We start from the raw sequence: 18450 nt of genomic DNA, 5'->3' as shown, positions 1-18450 counted from the left end.
TATATATATATATATATATATATATTCTTTAATTAATGCCACTAATATAAAACAACTGGTTTTCACAAATAAATTTTTAGTGAACTAGCATGAGGATGTGTTTTTGATAGAGAATATAAAGCCCTTCTATAAGTCACTCTGGATCAGGGCATCTGCTAAATGCTGTACACGTAATAAAAATAAGCAAATCAAACCCGACAGTATTCCATATATAAAAGTGCATTAAATCCAAGTCCATGCAAATGATATGTTCTGAAGTTGATCATGTCGAGGTGTACATTAGTTAGTCTACATAAGTGTAAATTTACACACATTTAGCATGAGTAGGATACAAAGGGTTTTCGAATTTCCGGGATTTTCTTGAATACCATATTTCTTGTGTAAACACTCGTACGAATGATTTACGAATAAATCGATTCATGTTCAGCTTGATAAATGAGGCCCAAAGTGTGTTTCGTCAATCTACATAATATTTAGTTCCTCCTCCAAATACATTTTGGGGGAAAAAAAAAACAAAAAACAAAAACAAAGATGGAGTAAATAATCTACCTCATTCATGTTCACTACACCCATGACTGTGTTTCACACTCACCTTCTCAATCACAGCTGATGACATGTTATGGGTGGACACAGTGGCATAGTGGTTAGCATGTTTTCCTTGCACCTCTAGGGTTGGGGACTCGAATCCTGCCTCTGCCCTGTGTGTACAGAGCTTGCAGAGTTCTCAGAGTTCTCCTCATGCTTTGGAGGTTTCCTCCGGGTACTCCAGTTTCCTCCCTCAGTCCAAAGACATACGTGGTAGGTTGAGTGTCATTTCCAAATTGTCCATAGTGTGTGAATGTGTGTGTTAATGGGTTGGCAACCCGTCCAGCGTGTCCCTGAGTTCCCTGAGATTGGCTTCAGGCACTACCATGACCCTGTTTCGGATAAGAGGGATGGAAAATGGATGGATGGAAGTGTTACAGATGCATGAGTAAAGCGGGATGAAAAATATCCCGGAATGGATCAGATTTTGGGGGCGTGTCACTCTGTGTAATCACCTGACACGACTGTAACTGATTGGCTGCATGAATCTACAGTTTGGGCTAGGGAGAAATCAGGCTCGCATCTCACTTTTTCATACCATTATGTGTGTGTTTCTCATGACCGCTGGTGCTACTGTTGTGCTCAGGATCCATCCGGACACTTTGTTAGGCAGCAATGCTAGAAATTTATTTGGAATCATAATATGTAGGCTAAAAATGTCATGATTGTGCAACCTGTAACTGTGAAGTGCGTTTACGATAATGATATTTAATGCTAATCAGACTCAACACAAATTGTTGTTTGTGCTTTGGTTTATATTTTTAGCAGTTCATCAAATTACTTTAAATTGTATCATTTCATTTACATTGGATAATCTAGTTCAGACAGTTTAATTACATGGAAATTTAGTTCTGCCTCTTCTTTATTTATTGGTGATAAATCACTAACACCTGTGATTAGCCAAAACTGGCCCTAGCAGATAATTGCAAACACTGAAGTCGACATTTAAAATAAGTAAAAAACAAAATAGTAACACATCCAAACACTAGACATTAATTCAAAAATGTTATTAATGAAACCAAACATTAGTAGGAAATTAGCAAACCGCTTTTTGTTTGCTAGCAGCCTCAATACTCAACCTCAATATTCCTGTGGCTAAAATGATAGATTTTATAATGATCAAAAAAAGTATTATAAGAATCATATACTCAAACAATCTTAGATTTTAAAAATCTATTAAAAAGCATACAAAGCATGTTAGCCCTTAGCGCATTAGCACACCGAGTAGTCAGGAGGAGATATAAAACAGGACGGCAGTTCTGACTGTGCAGGAGGCTCGGCCTGGCTTTTGAAGTCCTTGTGAACCTTCACATCACCTTTATGTCAGGTTGGATATGGAGGCGAGGGCTGAATGAAGGCTGGCGGGGGTTTCGACTCCACCACTGGGCGAACACACCGGGGCTCACGGTCACGACAACACACTCCAGAGGAGAGCTCTAGGTTCAGACGAGCCACAGTGTGTTAAGTTTCGATGGGATTCAGCTGGGAGCGTGTTGGACAACAGTGAGGCTCTCGTGCTGCGCCGTGCCATTTTCCTGCAGGCCGCTGCTCCTGTTGTCTTCAAACGCGGCTCCAAACACTGCGTGTGTGTGTGTGTGTGTATCTGAGCATGCATGCAGTGGTAAGGCTTTGTGTGTGTGTGTGTGTGTGAGAACTGTCGTCAAAGGTAACATGACATGCCCTTACAAAAGCAGCCAATATTTCCCCAACAAGATTCTACCATAGATTTTGCATGTGTGTGTGTGTGTGTGTGTGTGTGTGTGTGTGGTCATCAAAGGTAACATGATGCCCTTACAAAAGCATCCAATATTTCCCCAACAAATTTCTATCATATATATTTTGTGTGTGTGTGTGAGAGAGAGAGAGAAAGAGAGAGAGAGAGAGAGAGAGAGAGAGAGAGAGGATACTCAGCTATACTTCAACTTATTATATAAACACTTCGGGACATGCTGTTATAGAAAAACAATCAGTGACAGGGTGGTGTGATGCAGTCTGACACAAAGCGGATTATTATTATCAAAGTTGATTATTTTCCTATAACAGCAAAGTTAATAAGACAAAATTACAAACAAAAAAAAAATTAAAATACAGCTTGTTACTGAGAAACTGAAACTCCTACTTCAAAACTTGAAGGAAAATGTAAAATTACAGATTTGAAAGTGCTTACACTGGAGACTCCTTCCATGAATGTTCTCCTATAAACTTCTCACAGTAAGCTTGAACATATTACGGGTTATGTTTTTGTTTATTAAATATCAGAATAGTTTTTACTCCAATTGTTTCAGAAATATGCAAAAGATAAATAAATAAATAAAAGCAACAGGATATTAAGACTCCCTAGTCCATGAAGTCCAAAATATTTCTTGTGGAAAAAAAAGGATTGATTACTTGTATGATACTTTGAGATCCTGATTTTCCTCAGTGACCTTTTTTTTTACCCTCATCACACACCTTCACTGGAATATTAGAAAAGTGAGCCATCCACTGAACTTAAACCTCTCAGTTGTTTACTCATGCCTCTGTGCTGTGACTCTTGCTTGTAGAGTTCACAGCCCTGGGGGGCCTCTGTGATTGAGTTGTATTGAAGACAGTAAAGTCTCTCTGACCCCCTGCCTGCCAGCTCACTGCACCATCATCAAACCCCCATGATGCATTATGACTGCTCTGAGATGAGACTCTAATGCCCTCACAGAAAAGCCTCGGTGCAAATGGGTTATCCGGGGTAAATGAAATATAGTAGTAGATATATGTAAAATATATGTTAAAGGAGCACCTTCTCATATTTAGAGATGTCTGCTGGCAGTGAGGTGAATTGCAATTTCAATAAAAGAAATATCGCACCAACTGCACTCCTTGTGTTGATGCCTCGAACATTTCCTTTTAAGGAAATGAAGTAGAATTAAACAGCTCTATTCCAATAGGGGGCGTGGCCAATATCAGGGCTGTAAACTGAAAGCAGGCAGATGAACTACATGGCAATATTGTGGATCACAGTATTTAAAAGTTATCTCTGGAGTTATATAATGAGTATATTATTAGATAATTACATGGTTGAGAAATCAGTAACTTGGTCACCCAGTACAAGCAGATTACAAATCCAGGCTATCAGTTATTCATTCACAATTGCCCAGGTTCAGTAGGCTATTGATGTGACCATCATTTTTACTTCACTTGTCCAACAACCAGAGAAACAAACATCTCTACTTCCTATTGACTTTGACAAAAGAAAACATGCTTGTTTAAATGTAGCACAATCCAGTTGCTTCATATATTTCTTGCTGATGCAAAGCTCCTTGATGTTTCTGGCTCCTTGTGGTATGGATGTTGGTAGGAAATATTTCACTTTGGTCAGAGTCTGATCAACACCAGTCTGCTAGTTCCTGACTCATTTTTCTAACAACTTGGTGCCGTGACCCGGATGGCTCTAATTAACACCCCTCTAGTGAGTTACACCATTATTGACAAACCAAGAAGGGTTCCTTTCCTTGAAAGATATTGTGATAAGGAGTCCAAAGCATAAGGATATCCTCTTAGGGATTGAGAGAAGAGCGTTTTTTGCTGTTGTGGCCTGGCTAGTTATTCTGTTGTTACAATACCAATTATTAGTGAAGGCTTTAGGCCAGTGAACTTAGGGAAAGAGCAAGACAAAGAACGTCTTAAAGTGCACCTATTATGGTTTTTAAAATATTATCTTTCATGTAGTGTGTTATAGAGCTGTTTGTGAATGTAAAAAAAAGACTGCAAAGTTAAAAAAATCAAAGCGCATGACAAAGTTATTGACTCCCAAAAGAAGGAACCGATTCTGAACAGCTGAAGTCGAGCTAACGAGTCGTTAGTAATTCCAGACTTACTTCCTGTACTAACCTACGTAGGTTTGTAACAAAAAGCCCCACCTCTGGTCTTCATCGGCTGCTCGGGAATAGACGGAGCTGATACTCGTTATGGTAGTGGGCGTTTCCTTTTTTAAATACGCTGACAGCGATAGACCAATCACAACAGACTGGGACATCTGACCAATCAGAGCAGAGTATGCTCTCTGAAAGGAGGAGTTTGAAATGAATCCTTTAGAATGGATCATTTAATGAGTCGTTTTTGAGACTGGAGAAAAAAAAGTAATCCTGCAGTTTAAATTATGAGCACATTAAAGTGTTTTTTGACCTTGGATGCATGTAAAGCTATTGTGCGAGACCTTTAAAACAAAATTAGGCACGTTTCAAAACCATAATACGTGCACTTTAAAGCTAAACCAAAGTAGGAGCTTCAAATTTTAAAAGTTGCTGCATTTCAAATGAAAGGTAAAGATACATGAGGATTTGATTGAGCCAGAGTTGAAGTTGATAAATTGTGTATTTATACAGGAGACGTGCTACTGCAATCCATCAGAAACAGTGCAGATGTCCACACTAGTAAGAGAAAAAAATTCAAGCATAGTTTATGTGTAATTAGAGACACAATATAAAGTGTGACCAAACGGATTGTCCTTATCTAGAGATATTGACAAAACGATCATTACATGAAATGTGATGATGATATAAATAACTTGAGATCATGAAAAAACAGCTAAAGTGAACTACATTTTAATAAACTAATATTATGTGAGTTGGTGGATTTTTAGGGGTTGCATGTGTTACAAGTAAATTTATCCTACTCCACATGTGTTTTTCTACAAATTTATGTGACTTGCACAGTTAAAATTAGGGTTGCTGTGTGTCTTCTTATGTCTTTATTGAGAGAAAATCCAATTAAATCTCTGTTACTCGTTCTAACACCTTGTGATATTGAGTTGTCCCGGCTCAGCAATAAGCTCAGTGAGCAATTTGGGTTCAGTGACTCTTAAAGACACACACGCACACACACACACACACACACACACACACACACACACACACACAAAATATGCCATCCTCACCCCTGCCAGGCGGCTGTTCCTCACCCTGCGCTGAGAGGGTGTGAAGTGAGCAGTGACCTCACCTTCTCGGCTGAGGCAGAGCAGGAGCTCGGCTGCGTCTGGCCTCATTTGCTTCTCACCTCTAAATTAAAGCCTGAGCACGGCGGATTCTCGCTGCCCGCCCTGTGCTAGCCTTTCTAGCGTTAGGCTCACCCTGTCGTTTTCATCTGGCCTGATGTGTGCCACAGGGGTGAATTTTTGTTCCGTTCACTGTTTCTGCCGACAGCTGCTGCTTCACACACCAGATTGCACCGGCCAAGGTTTAGCTGGTGTGAAATGGACTTAAGAAATTGAATATTGTAATTTTTACATACATCAGAATAATAGTACTATTATTATTAGTACTATTACTATTAATACTATTATTATTACTATTATTACTAATAGGACTATTATTTTTTGCAGTCACTTTGCATTTATAATACACATCGCTATATTTGGAAATATGATATTTAAAGAAACAACTCACAAAAAATCACATTTGCACAATTTAAGTAAAATTAGTAAAATAAATATTCACCCCTAGATTCAATATTTTTATTTGTCACATACAGAGTATATAACTTGCAGTGAAATGAAAACCTGGCCTACTCCTCCTTAGACCATCCATTTAAATAACTAAGTTAAAAACCAGAAATGAATAAGAAATAATAAGAAATATTTATACAGGAATGTGCAAAAAAAGGATGTACAAGATATGCAAGTATGTTGCGTGTAGAAACAGTATAAAGTGAAATGGACTTAATTAAGGATTTTATGTCTTGAATCTAAACAAAATAGCACAAGTCGACTCCATTCAGCTAACTATGTACAGTAACTTGTGATGGTAACTGGTTGCACCGAAACAAATTTAGCAAATTCACAGGGGTAAATACTTAGGCAATCACAACATTTTTATTTGAAAATCATTTTGCAAACTATCTTCTTTTCTCGTCCATTTCAATATTATGGTATATTTGTGTAAATTCATGACCTATAATTCCATAATAAGTCCATTTCCATTCCACTGTGAAATGTGGAAAAGTTCAAAGGGGGTGAACACTTATGAAAATCTTCACATAGTTGCTTCAGATTGCATTGTTAAGCTTTGTAAATTCTTAGAAAATAAACAATTTTGTAAAATAGCAAGAATAGGCTATATATACAAATCTAAGATGAAAATATTGAAAGAAATACATCATCATCTTCATCTTCAACTTAAATCTTTCTGGTACAATTCTGTCTACACACTGTGGGAGACAGGGTTTAGGAAGCATTTCATAAAAATATTTCAGTTTAAACACAACCACTAAGTAACCTCTTGTTCCTTTTAACTGACAGCAAAAAGGAGAAATAATATTAAATTAATTATGGCTGTCCAAGATGGCCGCCCCCATAACACTACAGCCTTTAACGACACTGTGACCTTTTGTTCGTGATTATAGATTCCAGCAAGCTGTTTCCTAAACCACATCAATGGCATCACTGGTTTAAGGATTTTGTGTGAAATATTTATGTGAAATAGATATATAACTTTATATTAGTCTTCTGTTAGCTACATTAGCGTCATAAGTTCAGTGCAGAACTGATAAAGCTAGCATCGGACAACAAACATGTTTTGTCTGATTGATTTGATTTAATTTGAGGTTAGTGGAAACAGTGTACATTTGATTTTTCAACAAACCATTCATTACATTATAGTATTATAGCAAAATTGATCAAGTCCAACTGATGTAGCATTAGCAGCTCAAAACAAATAGAGAGTAGAGGAATAGAGTAACAGTGAGCATTTGCTGAATGTACCTCAGTCTGTGGTACAACACTGAAAGGAAGTTTCTTAATGCGAAGAATTTCAAAAACAGCTTCCTGGACAATGAAATGCTAAAAGCGTAGCACTGCTTTTGCAGAAGGACTGGCATCATGATGCTGAGTGAGACCTTGATATTTCCATAGAGTTAACATTTCATTGCTGAACTCATTGGTTGGTTTTTCTCGTCTCTTATGTGACACAGCGAGAGTGCAGTGTGTGCAGTGATATCAGCGACTGTCCGGTATTCATGCAGCTCAGAAAGATCTGGAATAAATGTGCGCAATGTTAAGGTCTAATAAAAGCGTCTCAGGACTGCGGTTTGAACTGAAATTGATCAGCTATTCGGCCTTTCTCACGCTCGACCTACTTGCCCCCTGTAATTCTAACATTTATGTGTTGGAGAGCTCCAGAGCGTTCACACTTGAAAGGTCACAGCCTCATTGCTTATCCTCTCTCGCCCCCTACTGGTGGTGGAAATACACTGCCGAGGCTTTCAGCCGGGAGGATTGTCCTGTGGATCACTGGCTCCTGCTGGGAGGCTTTGGAAACTCCATTTCTTTCCCAGCTTAAGTTGTCGCGTTCACCGGCATCTGGAGTTAATCCATCAAAGGTGAACTCAGCAGCAGGCCATGTCCATCATGGCCATTACTTGATGAGGAGGGTGAGGGGATTTATTTTTATTTTTTTTGGTAACACTTTAAAACACAGTCTCAGTCTGTCTGTCTCATAGTAGATCGTTTGAGGAAAAGCCAATGAAGCATGACACACTCTTGCTTTTTCTGTCCTTTAGTGAAGAAAGAAGTTATGTGGTTTTCCATGAACTTTTCCCCAAACATTCCCTTCTTCCATGTCTGTCTCTGTCCTCCTCTTTATCTCTCCCCTTTCTCCTTCATTTTCTCTATCTCTCTGTCCCTCAGTATCCCCCTTTCTCCCCCTCAGATGGCTTGGAGAAATACCCATGAAGAGCCAGTAGCCATTTTCATGTCTGTTTATCTGTTCATCTATTTTTCTGTCTTTTTCCTCCTCAGCTCTCTCTCTCATACACACAGACTTCCTCTCTCTCTCTCTCTCTCTCTCTCTCTCTCTCTCTCTCACACACACACACACACACAACACACACACACACACACACACACACACACACAGACTCCCTCCATCTCTCTCTCTGTTTCTTTCTCATCCTTCCCCTCTCTCTTTCTCACACACACACACACACACACACACACACACACACACACACACACAGACTCCCTCCATCTCTCTCTCTCTGTTTCTTTCTCATTCTCTCTCTCTCTCTCTCTCTCTCTCTCTCTCTCTCATACACACACACAGACCCCCTCCATCTCTCCCTCTCTCTCTGTTTCTTTCTCATCCTTCCTCTGTCTCTTTTTCTCTCTCTCCCTGACTTTGCTCCTGTCTGTGTCTCTTTGAGGCAAGGCCCTTGAATCATCACATGACATCACTCCATCTCTCTTTTCTTGTCTATCTGCCTGTCTCTCTCTCTCTCTCTTTCTTTCACTCTCTCATAGGGGATGAAGACCCATGAAGCACCACATACCATTTTTTCTTTATATTTCTCTGTTTCATTTCTCTTTCCTTCTTCCTGTATTTCTTTCTGTATTTAATAAGGGATGGTTTGGGGCAGGGCTCTTGAATCAACACATGACTCTCTCTCTCTCTCTCTCTCTCTCTCTCTCTCTCTCTCGCTCTCTCTCTCTCTCCCTCTCTCTCTCTCTCTCTCATAGGGGATGGAGACCCATGAAGCACCACATACCATTTTTTATCTCTATTTCTCTTCTTCACTTTTCTTTTTCCTTCTTACTGTATTTGTTACTCTCTCTCTCTCTCTCTCTCTCTCTCTCTCTCTCTCTCTCTCTCTCTCTCTTTCTCTCCATCTCTGCTGTCCTGCCTGATGGCTGTGTGACAGTGAGAGCAGTGAGCGGGGCTTTTTCTCTTCATGTCTGACTAGTCTCTGTAATGACTGCAGATGGGAGATCAGCAGGGGGCCCGGGGGCCTTGAGGCCCTGTCATTGTCGCCATGACCTGCTTCCTCTCCTCGCACTCATCCTCATCATCTGCCCTTCCTCGCCACACTCTCATTTGAAAAAAAGGAGATTTGGGCAAATTGCATACACAGTCCATTCGCCCGAGTCTCCTTTGCCCACACAGATGTTTTCGCACAATCACATATAGGAAGGATATATATATATATATTCAGTACTTATATATAAGTATTCAGAACATCCATTTGTGCACTCGTGTATAATTGTGTGTAATTTCTGAGAATGTGTGTGTGTGTGTGTGTGTGTGTGTGTGTGTGCATGTTTGTGTGTGGCGGTAGCTTTTATTTGTGATGATAGACCTCCCCAGGGATGAGCAGTATTCCACAAGGATTAATGAAGATCTGCTTATTGACTGGAATTAATGTATCACTCAGGCAGATCCGTAATAAACACACACTGCACCGCTTCACAAGATGTCTGTTCAAACGAGGATTAACAGAATCAAATCCCATTTTTAAATGGATTTACAGCTGAGAACCTTGCAAGATTATTTCTAATGCAAGTGTGAAAGCAAACAAATTTGCAATCAGGGAAATTTTGAATAATTAACATGGAGCAAATCATCTCTTGGGCACTATATGTTGTGATTTAATGAAGATAATGAAGATAATGAAGATAATGAGAAATCTTTTGAAAAAAAGTGAACAAATGTGTTTCATAGACCTACAGTGAGATGCTATGCTCTTTATTCATTAATAAATTGTTGGTAAACCGTTGTGGTATAAGCAGAATCATACACAATATAGTGAGCATTTGAAGAAACATAATCCACATCGGGGCATCACACCGAGCCAACGTGGATTATAACACACACACACACACACACACACACACACATATATATATATATATATATATATATATATATATATATATATATATATATATATATATATATATATATATATATATAACCATCACATATACATAATGCCATTTATAACTCTGTGGAGTTTTTCAAGCTAACCTGTCATGCTGAAAAAACAACAGAGATTCCATTTACTCAAAAATGACATAATGGATGTCTGAGGGTCGTTGTGAATTTGTCAGTAAAAGATTGTGTGTCTACACAAACCATAAATTCCTCCCTCGGAAAAATGAATCCCATCATTGAAAGGTCAAATTTACATCTTAATTTACAATAATACAAATTTCGCATAAATGTGATTTTTTTATTCTTGAAATACATTAATAAAATCTTAATTCTTCATTCTCAGAACTGGATTATTTATTCATTACTTAGTAAAGGGAAGCATGTAAATTTTTTTTGTAAATGAATGTCATTTAAATGGCATCAAATGGTGTAATGTCAATGCCATTTAAATGGCGCCACACCACTGATAGGTTTCACTGATGATTTCTTAAACAGCTGGGAAGCAGATTTGAATTGTTCACCTAGACTCAACTGTAGTATCACAGACGTTAACAGCCTCACCATGTGAAGATTTTTGATCTGATGGTATCTGACACCGAGCCCTGCTGCCGTTTTAGCAGTTTGTGTGAATGACAGTTGAAGCTGTGTTATTGTGTGGAAGGTGCGCTCCTTTCCTAAGAGGGCCTCCGGTCGAGCCTCGAGCCCCTGGGAACCAGGTTAGTATTCCCAAGTGAGGGAGCAGAGAGCAGCGAGCGGGGCATCTTTGGCCCACAACCGCAGGTCATACTGCTCAGCCATGCAGAAACAATCAGCGTATGTCCTCCAGGAGTATGTGTGTGTGTGTGCGTGTGTGTGTGTGTGTGTGTGTGTGTGTGTTTGTCCCTCAGCATTGGCCTATACACCCAGCCATTAGCTGCTTCTGACTCGACGTCTTTGTTCGAACATGACAGGAGCGTTTAAATAATCCCGCTCTCTTACATCAATATTTACTGTCACAGACTGCTTGGATATTTCATGCTTCTAATTCTTTATTACTAAACTAACTGACTAGTTTTTATTTTTTATGAATTACTTTATTCACTATATATATATAATCAGATAATCATCATAGTGGTTTCTTTCACCAAAATTGCTAAATTTGTGCCTTGCAATGCTTTTATCTTATGTATACATTGTAGGTGGTCACTTGAGCCATATCACTCAAAATATTCATATTCTTCCTGACTGTCATTAAAGAGGACATCAGTCTTACAGATGTAATATCAAACCGGCATCATCACTCTTTAAGCCCTGCTCTGATGTATGGATTTGACATTTTAAAGTTTACAAAATGAAAAGGTCAGCTTAGGTCATACTCCTTGACCTCTAACCCAGTTCAAAGGGTTAAACTCATTTTCAGTAATCAGTGATCCATGTCTATTAATAACGTTAATAATGAGAGAGGAGTTAATATCAGAAGATTGGTATTGAAACCTGAGACCTAACTATGAACTACTCAGACAGTGATATCGCAAGAAAAATGAGGAATGAGGAGTATTAAGTCGAGTGTCACTTGCTGACAATTTGATCTAATACACAATATTCATTCAGTTATACATCCTCAGCAAACACTTTATCCTGTTCAAGGTCATGCTTGATCCGGAGCCTATCCCTGGAAAAGTGGGCATGAGGAGGAAATACATACAGTACGTAAAGGAAATTTAGAGTCAAAAGTCAACCTACCAGCATGATTTTGGGAGGTGAGAAGAAACTGGAGAACCTGAAGAAAAGCCAAACATACAGAGGGAGAACATGTAAAACTCCTCACAGACAGTAACCTGAAATCATGATAGAACCGGGGACCGTGAGGCTGTAATATGATCTGTCAAATCAGTGGTGCTTTTATTTATTTGTTTGTTTGTTTTTTTGCTGTTAATGCAATATGGACAACATAAATAGTGATTTCACCTATGATTTTATCAGACAAAATTCATACATGAAACATATTTTAGCAGCGTTTAAAAGTGCCTCTCAGCAATTTTTGTCCCATTTCTAACCTTGAGCTGTGTGTAACTGTCATACAGTACACATATTTCAGCTTTAGGTTTGCCTTATCACTGCAAAAAAATATCTAGGCAAGTGAAAATATATAATAGATATATAGATATAATAGAAAATAGTAAAGATATATTTTTTGGATAGACTACCTTGTGCACAATTTTATATGAAATATTTCTGACTAATAATCAAATGTGCAAATTCAAACAATAGATATTTGGATGGAAAATGAAATGAATAATATGACATTATAAGCACACCCTGTTAACCTATTGGTTCTTGCCACTAAACGAAAATGCTTTTTATATAAAGCAGTTCATGAAGTTGACTCACGGATTGTGAGTCAGAGTCAAAGCGGGAGTGTGTAATGGATGATCAGCTGCGAAGGTGTCTCAGTGAATCGCTGAGAATTTCGAGCATGAGTGAGTCGAAATCAAAGCTAATTTAGGACAGAGGTTCAGTGTCCTTTCAAGCAGCTAATTAATATGATATTTTCTCTGAGTGGGGAAATGTTGTATTTAATTAAATTAAGCCATTATCTAAGAGTGTGAATGTCTCACGGTCACTAATTAGTCTAATTTTGCTTCGAGTTGGTTAATTTAATTGTGACATTGGGGGGGAAAACATTAAATTAAGGACAAAAAATGTATCAGTCAGTTTTGGTCTTGGGGACAATTTAAGATAGGTGTTGTGCGTGCTTCTCTTGAATGTTTGTAAAAGGATTTATTAAAGTTATTGTGTTCGGGTTTGCCTAGGTCACTTCACACAGTATATAGCTACAGTATATCTGCACATGGCTGCCCTGTTCATTAGACTGTAGAGGTCACTATCTAGGGCTCTGGAATAATAAAAATGTCCTCATTTAGTGTTTCTTTTATTTATTTGTTTATTTCTTTAATTATTTATTATCTTTATTGCTGATTCTGTATCGTCTCCCCACTTTGCTTATTTGAGAGGAATTCTGAATGTGACTAGCTGAGACAATGTGAAGTTAGATTAGAATAAAATTAAACAAAATAACCTGCTTCAATATTAGCTACACTTAGCTTAATGAGTGTTCTATTGTGACGAGGCGTGATGAAAGAACGGTCCCGCACAAGAAAATTGCGGCAATGCCGCAATAGCACTTACAGTCTATTTACAATCCACCAAAAGTGCACAAAAATATGTACATCCATGTGAAGACCAGAAATAATAGACAAAATAGGGGAGATGGAGAAAATGGAGGAAAACTATACAAAAATATATACAGCGCAGAACGTGGCTGGTAAATCCTTCCACAGAAAGGTAAACACACACAAAATACTCAGACTGCAAACGCAAACTCCAAACTACAACCCATCCTGAACAAACTAACAGGCCTGGCTTTTAACCCAGAAGGTCCACCCACATGGACTCCTCCATGTTCTTCCAGAGGTAAGCATTAAAACAATAACTTTTCATAAATAACAATATACATAATAACATATAATCTTTAGTATCATAAAATATAACATATAATATCATAAAATATAACATATAATGAAGGGTAGGGAAATCTGGAACACGGGTGGATAGTGGATCATATATGCGTGTAAATGTAGTGCTGCCACAATTGTGACAGAGCTCTCTGTCACATTACCTCCCTCCTCTCCTAGATTGACTAACTCGGCAATCTGGATAGGTAATCAGCAGTCAGGTTCTCTTTCCCAGGTCAGTGTTTGAACTTAAAGTGGTAAGGCTGCAGTGACAAGTACCATCTTGTTTTCCTTGCATTTCTATCCTTCATTGAGTTTATCCAGGTCAGTGCACGATGGTCTGTTTCGAGATCGAACTCTCTTCCCAGCAAGTAATATCTGAGACTTTCCAATGCCCACTTGATGGCAAGTCCCCCTTTCTCAACAGTGGAGTATCGAGTTTCTCGGGGTAGCAGCTTACGGCTTAGGTAAAGGATTGGGTGTTCCTGGCCCCTCTCTCCTTGTGCCAGAACAGCTCCCAGTCCATTGGCAGAAGCATCCACTTGAACTAGAAATCTCTGGGAGAAATCAGGACTTCAAAGCACGGGACTGTTACATAAGCTCTCCTTCAGCTGTTGAAATGCCCACTCAGCTTCCTCTGTCCAGGGCACTGGGTTTCGAACCAAGTGAAGATACGTTCGAATGCTGTTCATAGACTTCAGTTCAGCATTCAACACAATCATTCCTCAGCACCTGATTGGAAAGCTGAACCTACTGGGCCTGAACACCTCCATCTGCAACTGGATCCTGGACTTCCTGACAGGGAGACCTCAGTTAGTCCGAATTGGGAACAGCATCTCCAGAGCCACCACAATGATCACGGGGGCCCCTCAGGGCTGTGTGCTCAGTCCATTGCTGTTCACTCTGCTGACTTACGACTGTGCAACAATGCACGGCTCCAATCACATCATCAGGATTGCCGATGACACGACCGTGGTGGGTCTCATCAGCAAGAACAACAAGTCAGCATACAGAGACGAGGTGCAGAGGTTAACGGACTGGTGCAGAGCCAACAACCTGGCTCAGAATGTGGACAAAACAAAAGAGATGGTTGTTGACTTCAGAAGAGCACGGAGTGACCACTCTCCGCTGAACATCAATGGCTCCTCCGTGGAGATCGTCAAGAGCACCAAATGTCTTGGTGTTCACCTGACAGAGAACCTCACCTGGTACCTCAACACCAGCTCCATAGCCAAAAACCCCAGCAGCATGTCTACTTTCTGTGAAGGCCGGAAAAAGCCCATCCCCCACCTCTCATCCTCACAACATTCTACAGAGGAACTATTGAGAGATCCTGAGCAGCTGCATCACTGTCTGGTTCGGAAATTGCACCTTGTCGGATCGCAAGACACTGCAGCGGATAGTGAGGACAGCTGAGAAGATCATTGGGGTATCTCTTCCCTCCATCATAGACATTTACACCACATGCTGCATCCGCAAAGCCACCAGCATTGTAGATGACCCCACAGACCCCTAAAACACACTCTTCACTCTCCTGCTGTCCAGAAAAAGGTACCGAAGCATTCGGGCCCTCACGGCCAGACTGTGTAACAGCTTCTTCCCCCAAGCCATCAGACTCCTCAATACTCAGAGACTGGACTGACAAACATGCACACACACACACACACACACACACACACACACTGAACTGAACATCATCCCACTCCCATTGCAATATTTGCACATTTCTGCATTGACTCTTTTGCTTTTTTGCTGTTAATGTATTTATAAAAATATCATATTAAATTTCTTGTCACTATTACACACTTTACCTGGCTGCTACCGCAATAACTGCTATGTCCGTGTTTGGTATAAACTAATCTGCTGAATACTAAGTCATAGCATGTTGTGTTTACATCTATACCATTTTTAAATTATATTGTTACACTTTGGCACCTACCTTTTGCACTACCTGTTATATCGGACACTAAAAAAGTGTACTGGTCGGCGCTACACTGTCACTTACTGTGCTTATTGTCCTGTTTTAGTAGTATTGTACTGTCCTGTATTGTTAGCAAACGTTTGCACATACATTTTATGTAAAAATGTGTAGATTTTTTTTAGTTCTGTGTCGTCTCATGTGGTCAGTGTGTTTTTTTATGTAGTACCATGGCCCTGGAGGAGCGTTGTTTCATTTCACTGTGTACTGTACCAGCTGTATATGGTTGAAATGACAAAGTGAACTTGAACTTGAAGTTGGTCAGGGGTACCGCGACACTAGAGAACTCTGGTACAAACCTTCGGTACCATCCGACCAGTCCAAGGAAGGCACATACCTCTTTCTTTGTCTGAGTTCTTGGACAATTTCGTACAGCCTCCACCTTGTCCACCTGTGGTTGAACCTCGCCGTTGCCCAGCAAGAATCCCAGATATTGCGTCTCTTGTTTTTCCCATTCACATTTTGTCACATTTAAGATCAAGTGTGCCTCCCCGTTTTCTGTAATTCTCTGGAAAATATTTGTACAAGATCACTGATTACCTTGGCAGTTGTAATTGATCTTAGGGGGAATGTAGATGTCACAAGATGTACTGGTGACCGGCACTGCTCCTCTTCAGAGGTCCGACTGTGTCCATTGCGATTCTTCTGAATGGAGTGGAGAACACCAGCAATGGATACAGAGGCACTATGGCAGACCTGCGAACAGTACTGGTTTTCTGACAAACAGAGCATGTGGCACAGTGTGTGAGTATACATGGAAGGCCAGAAGAAATGGGAACTGGGTCTTTGGTATATTTTCTGGTGTGCAAGATATCCTGACCATGGTATAGTGTGTGCAAGGTGTAATACAAGAAACCTACAACATTTAGGGATGACAAGACGTGTAACGCCATCAGACATCACATACAAAATACCATTCTGCAAAACATACGTTTCAGTCCCAAGAGTTTGTATTTTGCTTTCCCCTACTTGGGCAAACAACGGCTTTAAGGTAACATAGGCCTCCTGTAACTGGGCCAATATTGCCTGGGATTTTCCAGTCTCTGCCCTCCAGACCATCTGTTAATACCTTGGTTGTCTGTCTACCCAAATACTTTGTCATTCGGCATGTTTATCTAGGTTTGTTACAGCTCTGGATTGGCTGTAAACCAGACTTGAGCTCGTGGGAGCACTGGACATGATACAATTAAGGTCTTTGTGGGTTTATCACCCAGGGTTAAGAAGTCATTCAACAATGGTATATCCCATTCAAGAACCATGTCAGCAGTAGGTCTGTCAAGTACCCCAACACACATCAAATACATTTGTTCATTGACATTCAGTGCAACACCAGCTGTAGGGTACTTAACTTTGTCACCATGAACACACTGTACAGATATGGTCTTCCCATAATCAATCACATAATCAATCACAGGGATATAACTACATTTAACCAGTGACATTGAACTTCCTGTGTCTATCAAAGCTTTCAAGGTCTGTCCATTCACAGAAACTGCGCAACAGTGCGTAAAGAGTGCAGTACTGTCTGCTTTGTCGCCCACCCTTGGCACATAGCAGTAGCTTGAAAGTTTAGGCTTACGCACCTGGCAATTAGCAGCTTTATGACCCTGTTGTTGACAGTAAAAGCAAATCAAACTTTTCATAGAAACATTTAATACAGTGCCTTCTTTGTCCTGCTCAGTCTTTGAAGTACCTCTTATCATTGTTGTTTATTGATGTGGCTGTCCCCCTTGGCGTGCAGTAGCGTACTGCATTGCTAGTCTGGCCGCTGTCAGTCCATCTGTAGGCTCATGCTCCTTTACCCATGTACGCACGTCATATAGCAGCACATGCAACAACTGCTCTAGGATAATCAGCTCAGCAATTTCCTCCTTGGTGTGCTGTTGTGGCCTTATCCAACAAGCACACAGTCCCTTCGACCAATGAAAGGTCTCTGTGGGTGTTTCTCCCGGTTTTGTAGAGGTCTGCCAGAAACGCTGTAGGTAAGTCTCTGTTGAAAAGTTTTCCCAGCAATGCTTCACTTAGATCCTCATAAACCACTGAACGCTCCTCATCCATGCCAATGTACACTTCTAGTGCCTTCCCGGTAAGCAACGGCACGAGTCGACAAGCCCACTCCTCCTCTGGCCAATTCCAATTTCATGCCAAATGCTCGAATCGACAAAGGTAGTTTTCAGTGTCTTCCCTCTCGTGGCATGCTGGCATCACAGGTTCTGAGCACAGTATCGTTGGCTGTCTTGGCACCAGAACTGACGCTGTTGGTGCATGTGCTCTCAGTGACTGTCGCTCTGCTGGTGTCATCTCATGAGATTGAATCATTGGAGTAGGAAGCTCCATTTGGGGACTCAGGTGAAGCTGGTGGCATTCTCTGATGCTGCAGTGATTCCCTCATTTCACATAGCTGAAAGAGTACACCCTCTTCTGTCTTGTGCTGTGCTGTCAGGAACTCTCGCATCAGGCTCACCATCTTGCTCTCAGATGATTTTCAGACTGGCTGCTGTCGCAACGAACTCCCTTTCACCGCCACCATCTCCATCTCTTCCTCCTCCTCAGGCACAGTAGCAAGCTAGTCTAACTATTGGTGTTTTTTTTTTTACTTTCAGAGAAAAACCCAGAACACCTTTTGATATGCTAATATTGAAAAAGTAGCCTAAACAATACACATTGTAACCATAACAACTCTATTACACGTCCTACATACTACCGGCTTGAATTAGCA

The sequence above is a fragment of the Ictalurus furcatus genome, chromosome 8 (assembly GCF_023375685.1).
Source record: "Ictalurus furcatus strain D&B chromosome 8, Billie_1.0, whole genome shotgun sequence".
NCBI lineage: Eukaryota > Metazoa > Chordata > Actinopteri > Siluriformes > Ictaluridae > Ictalurus > Ictalurus furcatus.
The sequence above is the reverse complement of the archived record's forward strand: the minus strand, read 5'-3'. Positions refer to the sequence as shown.